At 40.1% G+C, this 14,297-nt stretch overlaps 1 protein-coding gene across 50 annotated transcripts in view; it reads right to left on the reverse strand.

Annotated features, from left to right (window-relative positions):
• MBNL1 (muscleblind like splicing regulator 1) overlaps window positions 1–14,297 on the reverse strand; it is a 198,739-nt gene that overhangs the window by 103,496 nt on the left and 80,946 nt on the right. For 3 of the 50 annotated variants that reach the window (XM_065557888.1, XM_065557889.1, XM_065557896.1), the window contains one exon: window positions 7,800–7,831. The exons of 46 other annotated variants lie outside the window; for them this stretch is intronic. The gene's annotated coding sequence lies outside the window, so the exon portion shown is untranslated. One more of the 50 variants, XM_065557890.1, reaches the window with a different exon arrangement.

Genomic DNA, 14,297 nt, shown 5'->3' on the forward strand with positions numbered 1-14,297 from the left:
GTGGTTAAATTAAGGCAATTCAGTTTGCTCATAAAAATGATTTGACTGAATCGGAGGACTTTTCCCCCCAAGATACTTAGCCATCTAATAAAGGTCTAGATAGGATGCATAGGTCAAATTAATTGCTGGTATAACTGCACAGGGTTTCAGAGATTAATTTAGCCCATTGTAACTATACTACATAAAACTTTACCTTAAAGTAGAGCACATGCATCATTGATAAAGTCTGTATCCTTTTTAGTTATGCTGGCGTTATATTTGGGTTCTGTGCTTAAATAGCTTTCGACTCACTTTCTACTGTCCTTTAGTGGAAACAGCAGACAAAGAAAGAGACAAATAAACCAAAATAGTCGTTTAAAACTCATTGGAATCGATGGGGCAAGAGCTTTTCTGCAGCACTTTTTGCAGGGCATTAAACTGCAACATGTGTGACTGTGCCACCACCTCCTTGAAGAAGCTTCAATAAGTAAGTTAACTTTGTATTGTTCAGAAGAAAATGCTTTCAGCCAGAAATAGCTGCTTCTGTTTTCACTGCTTAGTGTTAAAATAGTTTTTTTTTTTTAAGGGGAAATGGAGGAGCTCAACACAAACCAGCCTCAAATTGCCTTTTCATTATTTGTTCATGTAAGATTAGATTGTGCTCAGCTTCTCTGTGGGTGCCACCCCGCTGAGCAATCATGCAGTCCCTATGCTTCCCAGGACAAACAATACAGCAGTCCAGTACCTTTGCTTTGGCTGATGTAGGAATTTATCAATGGTAATGGCTGTCATAGAATATTTTCCTTTGGGCTTTTATTTTTTTCCCATCAGCTTCAATGATGGAGAATCAAGGCTAGTTTTCAAACAATGGCAATCTCTTAAGGGCAGGATTGTTCTCAGGCTGAGCACTTAGCGGAGTAGTCCCACTGAAGTCAATTGGACTACTTGTGCAAGTGAGTCCTCACCAAGATAAGGGGGCTGCCATCTTTAGCCCTAAACGTTCTATTGTTTACATCCCTGAAAGCGGTTACTGCATGTGACAATGTCAAAATCCACCTGTCTCCAGTGTTGCACTGCAATGTGATTTTGTTGGACAAACAGAGGGACGCACCGAAATATTAGCGACTTTTCCAGCATTTTAAAAAGGAGCCAGTTTTAAGGTTTTTAATCTTGAAGAGTTCATGTTCAATTTATTCAAAATTTCCAGAATACATTGTCAATGAGACTCAGCGCTTAAAATCAGAAAGGATAAGGATTTAATCTTTTCCTTCTCTTTTGTTGGAGATGGGAGAGAGAAAAGGAAATCCAAAACTGGCCATATAAAATGAAATCCTGCTTTCAACCTTAACTACAGAGAGGCTACTACACCTCTGGAATACACTGCACACACCAGCACAGGCAGGTCTAGAACCCTAGTCCTACATCTCCAATAAAACCAGAACACTACCACTTGAGCTAAAGGAAGACCTCCATTAACTGTAGAGAATCTTTATATCCTATCCAAGCAGCAACCAATCCAGAGAGAGCAACATGTTCACTTACACACATTCACCTTTCATTTCATTAGGAGGCATGCCATATAATACAACTTCTCCTCACACTTTAAAAATGTGCCAGCAATTATTTTTATTCTGGCTTCCAGGTGCTTATCTGAAAAAGCTAAGCAAAATTTAAATTCACAATGTCATCTATCACAGATATTACACTTATAGACCACGATAATCCATTTTTTGATATTGGGATCTGAGTTGCTCAGAGTATGTTACAAACCCACTTATCATATCTCAATGTAAGATTTTCCATTGGATTTAGCTGACAGATTTGCAAAACCCAAGGAAGTCAGCCCTTGCAGCAGGTACATCACTGGGGAGGGCACAAGGAATATTTCACCCTTTATGCAGCAGAGAGGGGCTGGGCACCACTGCAGTCCCAGAATTCCTTTAAGCAGATGGACTGCTTCTGGCTACCTGTGGTATTGGAGTGGGGAAGGGCAGGGGGCAGACAGGATTCTGAGGAAAGTACATAAGTTCTGAAGGTTGATGAGGTGACTTTGCCTCCTGAGAACTCCATGAGGCACTGTGCCTTAGGCGTCTTTGAGCTAACACTGCAGCAATTCACTTTGTCACTGTCCCCAGCATGGGGCTGTGACCTCATGGCACATTTGAGCCCTAAGATCAAAACCAAATTCTGATCTAATTTACATCTGTGCAGCTCCACTACAATGACGGGGATTGTATGAAAGTAGAAGAATCTGATCCTTTGTGCCTTATTGCCAGAAAAGGGCTATGCATCATGAAATAAGTTATCAAAGTTAAGTAACAGTTCAGAGATATCACGTACTGTGGGAGAGAAGTAAAGAGAGAACCTGGGCTGATGAACTATAGAAGCCAGACCGATGTTTTAGATTTCCAGTAATGAATGGCTTCATTTGGTTAATAATTAACATTCTGATGATCAGTATCAAATACCAATCAAAGCGACAGACAGGAATCATGAATCTGCCTTATAGTGCAGTGTGCCAACAGCTTTTATTTTTATATATGACACTTTTTTCTCTTAATTATGAAGCTTTGACTATTTCACTAAAGCCAAGATCCAGCTCTCACCTCTTCTCCCCAAGGAGTAGGGCCAATGCTGTTCTGCTGAGCAGGGGGGAGGCGGTCAGAGCTTGATGGGAATACACATAAGTAACATGCACACTCAGCCTGGCTCAGCTATATGTGGGCTTCCTGCATGGCAGCAGCTGCTGTACAAACCCTCCAGTTCTCCATTCAGGGTGTGGGTATGCAATGGAGCCTACTCCAGCTAAAGAAGAAGGCTCCACCCAGCACCTCAGATGATACTCCTCAGCCTGGGGAAATGAATTATTCTTATCCTTAGCTCCCCCAATGGATTTGCTCAGCTCCCATCCCAGCAACTCGGAGGATCTTAGCCAAAGAAAACTGTCATGAGCTCTGTCTCCGACAATTATATGAGACCATTAACATATATAAAAAGGTTACATTTTTTTTAAATAAAGACAGAAGAAAAAGAAACACTTGGCAAGTGGAAAGGAATTGAGGAAGTATACAAATTTCATACATTGTGAGTACAAACTTCAGCTGCTGACAGCTACAGATGACCCCATATCAGAGAGGAAGGTGTCTCAGTAATATAGCCATTAGTGATTAAAAACATATAGGATGAAAACTGGCAGACGACACAGTACTCACAAGCTGGAATTCTGAATGGGGAGTTGATTTGTGCCTTATGATGAGACAGCCAAATCAACCAAGACATGTGGGTACTATTTCATGTTAAGCATTGATTTTGCGTATGTATATTGTTATGGTACTACAATACATACTCAGTCCCCACATTCTCTTTAGAAGGCAGATCTCATATGTAGCCAATTGAATTTCACATTTTGGTTGATTCACAAGAAATACCTCATCTTGAGCAGCATACTTTGTATTCAATGAAAGAAACACAAATTAAAATTACCAGAAGGAAAACAAAAAGTCTGAGTCTTCTAGACATTGTAATAAATGAAGGAAAATATTCAGCTGAGTATTTTTGTTGTTTTTGAGGTAAAGGGATACAAATCTCTGAGCACTGATGGTGAAAACCTGACTGTACTGAAGTCAGCAAAACTCCCCTTGACATCCATGGGTGCAGGATTTCACCCTAAATGACCAGATACCTCACAGTAATGAACATCTTAAGGAGTGAGCCAGAGAGATCTATTTCAGATTTCTAAGTCATTGTAGATCAGTATATATTACCAGGTCCTAATAATTATGCAGCATAGCTTTTAACAATGCAGCACTCCCAGATTGTTTAGCAGAATCAGTTTAGCATGCATCAGACTTTACATGAGCTGATATCAATCTAATGTATACCTTCTACTTACCTGAATGAACAGTTCAGCTAGTTGGTATAAATATTAGAATCCTGGCCCATGCCTGTACGTTAAGGAATACATCATGTTGCAAAACACACTGGATCACACTGGATTTCCCACTGTTTTAGCCTTTGGTCCTTACTGTTGTTGTATTAGGAGCAAACTGCAACTTTATTCAGTATTTTATAAGTTAGTCACTTGTTTAAAATGTATCAGGGACAAAGCAGACATTGATCACACTGGTCTGCCATGCTTTGGTTAAAGAAACCAGGAGATGCACTGAAAATATTGGCTTTTTGACTTTGAGTGTTAAGAAGTATATGTTATATTGGATAGCGAAGATTCACTAGAGACATTGTACTGGGTTATTTTATGGATCTATAAATAAAAACTGGTTTAAAGTTCCTCTATTAATTTGAATTGCTGTAAAACCCTGTTAATTCTCCTATGGGTCTCCTACAATTTGGATGGATCGGAGCAATTCTGTTTTTGCCCAAAACATAAATATCTAGTTCTGAAAAAGACAGCATTAGAACTTCTTTCCAAGGATGCCAGACCAATAAAGAGGTATTTAACAGCAACACTGAATGTTAATTGGCCACATTTTACTCCAGTCTGGGTGTGCGTCTCCCACTGACTTCAAAAGGAGCCCCACAGATCCAACAGAACATTTTAGCCTACAGTGATTTCTACCACAGCTGTCTGAACAATGAACATGCTAATTAAATTAATTCAAGAGAGTCCTTGAGGAAAGAACAAAGCAAATCCAGGTGAAAAGGAATGATGTAAACTGAAATGTACGTAACACCACACTAGCTCTACCACTGGAAAACTTCACATAAGCAGCTTTGTGATATCTGAACTCTTCCACGCAGAATCATAATCATCAAACTGAACAATGGAATATATAAAAAGTACCATAAAAAGAATTAACTGTTAGATAAGTTGTTTTATTTTGCAAATGCAGAACGGTAAGTGGGATCCTATTGGAGTCAGTAGTAACTTCACTGTCCATTTCAGTTGCAAAGATAAGAAATTTATGTAACAATTTTTATAGACTCTGTAGTATCCCTGCAGCATTTGCATGCTGTGCCAAGAATACACTGTTTTGTAGGTTGCAGCACTTCAGAAAACCTGAGAGCAGCTGATGTTCTTTTTATTTCACATGGATCTATTTACACCTGTAAATGTCTATTCAGTAGAGCTGCTTTAGTTAAAAGTACCTAGTTTGCTATAGACAAAACACTTGAGGAACAGTCCAGTAGGCTGGTAAAATAGGTCATCTAATTGTGCACTTGCAATTTTGTACACACACACACACACGGCACTCAGGGGCGGCTCTATGTTTTTGCCGCCCCAAGCACGGCATTCAGGCGGCCTTCGGCAGCATGCCTGCAGGCAGTCCGCGGTCACGCGGATTCTGCGGCGTTTCTGCGGGTGATTTGCTGGTTCCGCGGTTTCGGCATACCCGCCACCGAATTGCCACCAAAACCGTGGGACAGGCGGACCTCCCGCAGGCACGCTGCCGAAGGCCCCCTGACTGCCGCCCTCAGGTGACTAGCAGGCTGCCCCCCGTGTCTTGCCGCCCCAGGCACGCGCTTGCTGCGCTGGTGCCTGGAGCCGCCCCTGGCAGCTCTATAATTGGATAACTAATGGTCCCTCTATATTCAAGGTCCATTGTGAATTCAACTCTTCAAGCCTTACTCACACAAGTAGATCCACTGAAGTCAAAGGAACTTGTAGTCTGAACATATGAGATAGAATTACTCTTGTGATTAAAGCCCATAGTTGTCCATAAATTAGTCACATTTTGTTTTTTAAAGTCATATTTCATTGCTGCAACATCAGCAGAAGCTTGTAATGTGTCTCTGAAGCCTTTCCCCTTCATTTTATACTGAAAAAAAATGCTGCTGGCTATGGAGCTTTATAATAAATCTCCTTGACTTTTTTTAGTTTTTCCTCATTTAATTTTTTAAAAAAGCTTAATTCTGTGTTTTTGAACACAAAATCCAATGGCAATAATAAAAAGAAAAAAGACTACGCTTCCAGAAAACTGGACTTGTATTCCTCCTTTAATGTGCAAGAGAAGAAAGCTGTCTGTGACCAAACATTGTTCTTCTTTTGTGTCCTTCCTACTGCACATGAAACAATAACATGGCTTTAGCCTCTTTTATGTGGGTGTGTGCATGTGCACTATTGGACCTTTATGTTCCACACAGTGGTGTAAGACTCAAAGACAGATTTACTCCTTACTGTAAATCATGGATAAGATTGGATTTTACTTAAAGTATTGAATAAATGCATTTTAGAAAAAAACTGAAGAATAGGTTATCTAAATATATCATGTGTAAGAATTCTCAAGGAAACTTTTCAGATAAAATAAATGAAAAGATTTCGCCATCTACCAGTTTTTTTGTGGGGCAAATAATTCTTTTTTGTTCTTCATTTTACTTACACACACACACACACACACACACCTAAAATTATTTAGATTTTGAAAGCTTTTGTTTGGGGCAAGGATTGTCTTTCTGGTAAGTGTTTGTATAGTGCTCAGCACAATGGGGCCTCTAGGCATCATCACAATTATATCAATTATAAATCATAAAAAGGTGTGGGAAGTATTCCCCAATTCTGGCTTGCATGATACAAACAGCATAATTTGGTGAGCCACACACACTCACCAACACTTCCAGCTTGTTCCCAGGTCTAAGGTACAAACCCTGGTTGTGAAATAGCTGTGAAGCAAAAGGCAAAGGCATGCAATGCTTCCTCCTGTTTCTTCCATTCAGGGGGCACTATGGGCAGCCTGGGTAAGACTCTATTTAACTGCTCCCCTTTCCCCCACACACCCACTCCCAACAAGAGAAAAGGAAAGATGAAGCAACCTAGATGTTTGGCTGGGAGGAGAGGCAGATGGGTGTGATTTTGTCTAGGCAAGAGAGTATGAGAGATAAACTTGAGAGGAGGCAGAGAAAGCTAGTGATGGTTACGAGAGGGTAGGTGGTGGACTGTGCTAAGACACCTGGAAACAGAGCACACTAGGAAATGCAGGGAGCTAGATCCGGTTCCACTTGGTGTGAGCTGGTAAGAAATGCAACAAGGACCTAATTGTTGAAGTCTCCTGAGCCTGTTAGCTTTGTGGCTATGAAGAACTAACCACTAAGCTAGGAAAATTACAGAGAAAAGGGGGGAAAAAACCAAGACGAAAAGGATGGAAGGACTGATGGGGATAGAGAAGACCAGAGAGGGAAGAAAGGAGTGATGGACATGGATGAGTGAAGGATTGAAAGAATGTGCAAGACAGCAAAACACAAGAAAAGTGAGGGGGAAGGGAAGGTGCTGGATGGAGGAGAGAGAAAGAAAGAAAGAAATTGCTACAGAAAAGGGCGAGGATGGAAGAACATGCCTATGGGCCAGAGTCTGCGACCTTCACTCACCATAAAGAGGTCAGCACTTTTCAAATAGGCCCACTGATTTCAATGGGATTAGTTAAAAAAGTACAGCTCTACTTATAGTGAGTAAGGTTAGGATAATCTAGTCTCAGGGTATTAGAACATAACTTGTTTGAATGAAAAAAACAGAAATACAGACTGGGCAGCTTACTGTAAACTATGTGAGGAATAAAGACAGTGTGTGAAATCCTGGCCTTACTGAAGTAATGGCAACACTCCTGTGGATGTCAGTTAAAAACTTCAGGGACGAGGATTTCACCCAGTTTGCCTAAATGTAACTAAAATTGTCCCAGATGGGATTGTGTAACATCAGTTAGGACATTCTAAAGGAAGGTAGAATTGTAAGCTTAAGGGATGTTGTTTTGACTTCCTTCCTTCCATCTGACCCTAAAAGCTGTTCCACAGAGTCTGGATGTTTTCCCCAGCCTATTATTCAATAAGCCCTAGCCACTCACCAACATCCATTAGCTATCTCTGTTCCTTACCTTCAGTAGATAGAAGACGGCTTCCTCTTGCTCTGGTAAAGATCCAGAAGTCACCCATTACTCATGTCTTGAATATTTGCAATACTATCAGTTGCAAAGGATGCCAAGTCAGCAGCTTTTCCTTGGCCAGCAAAAATGGAAGCAGCAACAGCAGAAGCCCGAGCAGACTCTGGGGAGGCAGCTCCTTGCATAATGCTAGCCAAAGCATTCTTGGTTACTATCCCTACAGAGAACAGCTATTGATAAGTTTACAAATAACAAATTACAAGGACTTGTGCTATTACCTTTTATAGTCAAAAGGGGGTGTTTCCCTCTGATTGTATTTGAAATCTGCAGTCAGTCACACTCTAGCCAAAATTGAACTATATACCTGCATATATTTTAGCTTGCTTAGCAACGAATAACGTGAAGGCAAATGCTTTTATGCAGCCAGGTAGAAAATGTGTATTAAGAAAGATATGTCTGTGTAAGCAAAACACTGATAAAAATTATATCTAAAATGTGATTTCCATGTAAAAAGCTGTAACATGTTTAAAACACTCACTTCCTTTATGAAAAAGTCCTACTGAATTAAAAAAGAAAGGAAGCCAATAGAAACTGAAGATCATGCTGTTGAAATTAGCTATGACAAATAATCTATTAAATTCTGTAGGTTAATTTAAACATTCTAAGAAAGTTCTAAGTTGCTATTAAATTCTACAAAACTTCTCAATATGGGATTTTCCTTTTGTTTAACTCGTAAACTGGGTTTTTAAATATTACTATAGCCATTCATAGTCAATGAATTCAGGTTAAGATTTGCAGTTAGGCTCCTAAGTAAGTGGGCTGATTTTCAGAAGTGCTGAGTACCAACCACACCCATTAGCTGCACTGAAATAGTATGATAGGTATTTGATGCATAATTAACTATATCAATACACTTAGAATTTATTGCTGGGGGTAGGTGAATGAACGTCAGCTGTGTAACGTAAACCCCAGACTGCGTTAACTCCAAGGAGGCACACTTTCAACATTTACGTTATCTTGCTTATTCATGAAGTTGCAGTATTATTCTAACTTTCATTGTCCATATATTATTAACTACATGCTGAAGCACGTTGCTGAAAACAATGATTTGGAGCATTTCCTTTTAGAGAGCAGACTGTCCAATCAATTGGAAGATAGTTTGGATTGGATTGGATTCCAATGGTTGAACAGTGCTCAAATGTGATTCTCTGCATTAAGTCTATGGAACTTCTTAGCTAATTTGAAGAATTCTTTGTAGAGCCAATGGAGTCTGTTCTGTCATGTGGCACAGGTCCCCCACACTGTGCAGTGACAGCACAGTTTAAACGTCTGATCACGCTAACAGTGTTAATTTAGTTAGTAAAACATAAACAAAATAACATTTGTGATAGAAAATAATTATCTTGTAATACAGATTGCACAAAATAGGGAGCATAAAAAAGTTATTTTTACATGCTGGGGATGACTGCATAAGTCACAAGTAGCAGAGCAAAGCAGAGCCACGAGTCATTTATGCATGGTCATCTCTAATATACAAAAATAACTTGTTTATTCTTCCCCCATGTGTTATATTATTACCCCAAACAGCCCTGTTTTACTTAGGTTATTTGCTGTTGCTGATTTTAGTGTAAACATACATTCGGAATGGCAGGCACATTTGCTTTTCCAAAGCAATTAACTGTAAATTTGATTAGGGAGTCTCTTCCATCTACGTGTTTGAAACTTCCCCTGGTATCAATAGGCATTTGTGTGCATGGAGACTCTAAGTGAGTAAGATACCTAAGCACATGCCTAATTTTAAGTGTGGGTGCAGACTTACTGAAGTCAATGGAATTCACAGGCTTAAAGATAGGCATGTGCTTAGCTATTTTGTCAAATCTTGGCTCGACTAAGCTTTGGAGAGTAATCCCTCTGGTGAAGGGACAGCATCAGCAAGTTCCACCACTAGTCTCCATGCCCAGTTCAGTCTTCGGCGACTTTGCTGAGATTGCCAACGAAGGTGCCAATTGAGGCCAATTAAGGCTGTAGATGATTTTGTTATCAGACAGAACTGGACTGGGCTACCAGTTCATTGCACATGGAACCCAGCTATCAAACAGTATCAACTTTCAGTCACTACCAATCTAGGCCAGATTTATGCTTGTGATCTTAGAGCTAAATCAAAATATGCCCAAGTCTTTCTTACAGGCAGAGACACCAGGTTTTTTCTTTTGTACATAAAAACATTATTAGTTCCTGGTTGTACTTTGCTTTGACCACCTGCTATGTACTTTTCACCAGGCATTTGTACTTTTACCCTTTGTTGCTAATCAGGGCTTCTCAATTTTTTTCATAGAATGGACCACATCTTAAAGAGATTGTCTTGTTGACTATCTCCCCTCCCATAACATCCCTGTGGCAACCATATCAATGGATTACATGGAATACAAAATGTTTAAAACATGTTGAACATGCATCTGTCATTAATGCAATGCTCAGCATTTCATCCTGTTCTCTCTCACCTCTTCTGGTCTCCCACCTGTTCTCTTACACATGTTTCAATACCAACTGGTCCTCTTCTCCTTACTTCCCTCTCCACATACGTTCCTTCCACTTGGAATCCCTTTTTTCCTTGACACGCTCTTCAGCTATCTGGTACTTTTCTCCATTTACTCATCCTGCCTGGCTACCTCATTCCTTCCATACCTGGACAGTCTTATCCCACTCGTGGCTGGCAGCTGTATTCCCACTGGTCCCAGGGCATCTCCTGTTTCCTATTCTCTTCTTATGTAGCAATTGCCTCTATCAGAGATGCTCCTTGTTTACAGCCCTCCACAATTCTTTGTTGCAGTGAATAGCCTGGTCATCAACAGGAGCAGCTGGAAACGAGGGCAGCCAGCACCATGTGACCAGCCAGCTCTCCAGGAACTATCAGCAAATCTGCTAAATCTAGGGATAAACAGTGCTCACAAGAACAGAAGCAGAAGGAGGGCAAAGGTGGCTTTACAACACATTTTTGGCACCAGGATTCTTGAACTGATCTGCACTAAGCCGGGGCTGCTCTAACTATATTGACTGCCCATGGCTGCATAGAGATGCTCCAACCACAAGTCCTTTCAACTGATCACAACCCTTTCATTGGGAGGGGAGTGGTATATAGGGGCATCTATGGTGGGTCTACACAATCCCGAGGATTCCACAAAAGAGGGGTTAGTTAAACTCGTTTTTGAGCTGCTGGAATGAGTTGGCTTTGGGATGCTGGAGTGGTGCTGATAATCTGGCTCCTTTCCACTATATGCATACATTTGTGCTATGTTTACATTTTCTGTGCACATACTGTTCTCAAAAATGTATATTAGATGAGTGTACAAATATTTTGGAAGATATTTTATGACAGTAGTCTTCTTTTCGTGTCTAAACAAAATGTTCCCAAGTAAATTAAAATCGATTCGATTTTGAGTTTTATTACAAAATGGGGTTTGAACCGTGGGCCTATTTCTGGTTCTACAGCAAAACCACAGCTCAAAAATCATTATATTTCATCTGATTTTGATGCAAACCAGCTGGAAATTCAGATGTTTCTTTGAGTTTTGGGGCTTGTTGAAACCCCAGACTTAAAGCAAAATTTATGGGATACACAACCACATGAAGACATGCTGAGTTTCACAAAGGTTCATTAATGCCACACAGAGGTACACGTAGTTCAAATTATGTGTTTCAGTTCTAGCTACAGATGTTTCTCTGGTTTTTTTTTTCTGACTACTACAGTTCATCAACAGTATCTTGATTATTGCTTTGTTTTTTGTAGCTTGTCCTTGATGGTCTTTCTCCCTTTTAACAATGTGGAATTTTGTCATTGATTTCAACTACTGCTGGATTACACCAGGAAAGAATTTTCCAGTGTGGAGAAAGCTTGAGTGAATTCTCAGAGCTTTTAGGCTTGAGATCTTTTGTGCGCAGAGGAGACTTTCATTCTTGTTTTTAGCAAAGAAGTGTTTATGGTGATTAAGTTCCTAGTTTAAATCTCTTGTGATCAGCTCTATGTTTCAGAAAGCTAACTCTAATTTTTATTATAGTTGTGACGAGGATTTTACTAAATACCAGGGTTTTATAATAATTTAAGAGGCTAAAAGGTGTTAATTTCCACACAAAGTCAGTACTGCAGCCAGGAGAAGAAAAAAAAAAGAAGTTCAGCAACACAGACTTCCGTAAAGTCCTGAAGATGGTTAACGCTGAAAATAGCAAGTTCAGAATGCACAGTAGAAACTCCATAGTTGCATTCTGGGGACCAGGTCCAGCAAACTATTCCACACAAGTAACTTTACATATCTGAGTAATCCCACTGGAGACATAGTATATAAAACATAGTGACGATGAAAGATCTGTTATATTAAAATGCAAAGTGTATATCTTCAGGAGACTGAAAGTTGAGTTTTCCGAAAATACGCTTTGACAGTCTTTTCTGACAGACAGTGAATTTATGAGAAAAATAATTTCAGATTATTATTTTTCTTCTTCACTTTGGGACATGAGCTCAATTGAGTAACATAGGCATGGACATAATGTCTGCTAATAATAAAAAGTAACTGGCAAAAGAGCAGAAATACAACGGAGACAGAGTAGGAAAACTCCAAAGGAAGCTGCTGGCAAATAAATATTGCTCAACATGAAAAGAATATTGGGGGAAAAATTGACGGAGTGGAATAACAGGAAGCTTAGTCATTTCTGGAAGAAAAAAAAACAAAAGAGAAAGCTAGAGGGAAAGAGAAGTGGGAGGGGAAAGCAAGGTATTTAAAACAAGAATGCAGAACTGGAAGTGCAAGTGCTGAAAGCCAGATAAGAACTAGGGCTGTCAATTAATTGCAGTTAATTCACGCAATTAACTAAAAAAAATTAATCGCTATTCTATTGTTATAAGTGCGATTAATCAAAATTGAAATTTATTAAATATTTTTGGATGTTTTTCTACATTTTCAATATTGATTTCAATTACAACACAGAATACAAAGCGCACAGTGCTCACTTTATATTATTTTTAATTACAAATATATGCACTGTAAAAATGATAAACAAAAGAAATAGTATTTTTCAATTCACTTCATACACATACTGAAGTGCAATCTCTTCATCATGAAAGTGTAACTTACAAATGCAGATTTTTTTTGGTTATGTAACTGCACTCAAAAACAAAACAATGTAAAACTTTAGAGCCTACAAGTCCACTCAGTCCTACTTCTTATTCTGCCAATCGCTAAGACAAATAAATTGGTTTACATTGACGGAAAATACTGCTGCCTGCTTCTTATTTACAATGTCACCTGACATTGAGAACAGGTGTTTGGATGGCACTTTTGTAGCCAGTGTTGCAAGGTATTTACATAACAGATATTCTAAACATTCATATGCTCCTTCCACGCTTTGGCCACCATTCCAGAGAACATGCTTCATTCCTGATGATGCTCGTTAAAAAAATAATGCATCAATTAAATTTGTGACTGTACTCCTTGGGGGGAGAATTGTATCTCTCCTACTCTGTTTTACCTGCATTCTGCATATATTTCATGTTATAGCAGTCTCGGATGATGACCCAGCACATGTCCGTTTTAAGAACACTTCCACAGCAGATTTGACAAAATGCGAAGAAGGTACTGATGTGAGATTTCTAAAAGTAGCTATGCCACTTAACCCAAGATTTAAGGATGTGAAGTGCCATCCAAAAGCTGAGAGAGACAAGGTGTGGAGCATGCTTTTAGAAGTCTTAAAAGAGCAACACTTTGATGAGGAAACTACAGAACCCAAACCACCAAAAAAGAAAATGAACCTTCTCCTGGTGGCATCTGACTCAGATGATGAAAATGAACATGCGTCAGTCCACACTGCTTTGGATCATTATCAAGCAGAACCCATCATGAGCATGGAAGCGTGTCCTCTGGAATGGTGGTTGAAGCATGAAGGGACATAGAAGCTTTAGCGCATCTGGCACGTAAATATCTTGCAACACCAGCTACAACAGTGCCATGTGAATGTCTGTTCTCACTTGCAGGTGACATTGTAAACAAGAAGCAGGCAGCATTCTCTCCTGCAAATTGTAACCTTGTTTGTCTGAGTGACTGGCTGACCAAGAAGTAGGATTGAGTGGACTTGTAGGCTCTAAAGTTTTACATTGTTTTATTTTTGAATGCAATTTTTTTTACATAATTCTACATTTGTAAGTTCGACTTTCATGACAAATAGATTGCACTACAGCAGTGGTTTTAAAAGTTCAGGTTGCGACCCAATACTGGGCTGCGGAATGCAAGGCACCGGATCCAGGTGCAAGGAAGTTTCAAGCCCTAGGCGAAACTTCCACCTTGCGCCCCCCCCCCCCCCCCGCAGCCCTGTGGCAGCTCCCCGCCCTCAGGCGCCCCCCTCGCGATAGCTCCCCTCTCTCTGCCCAGCTCCCCCCCTCCAGGGAGCCATGCGGCAGCTCCCCACCCCAGCTCACCTCTGCTCCGCCTCCTCCCCGAGCACACC

The sequence above is a fragment of the Chrysemys picta genome, chromosome 9, assembly GCF_011386835.1.
Source record: "Chrysemys picta bellii isolate R12L10 chromosome 9, ASM1138683v2, whole genome shotgun sequence".
Classification (NCBI taxonomy): Eukaryota; Metazoa; Chordata; order Testudines; family Emydidae; genus Chrysemys; species Chrysemys picta.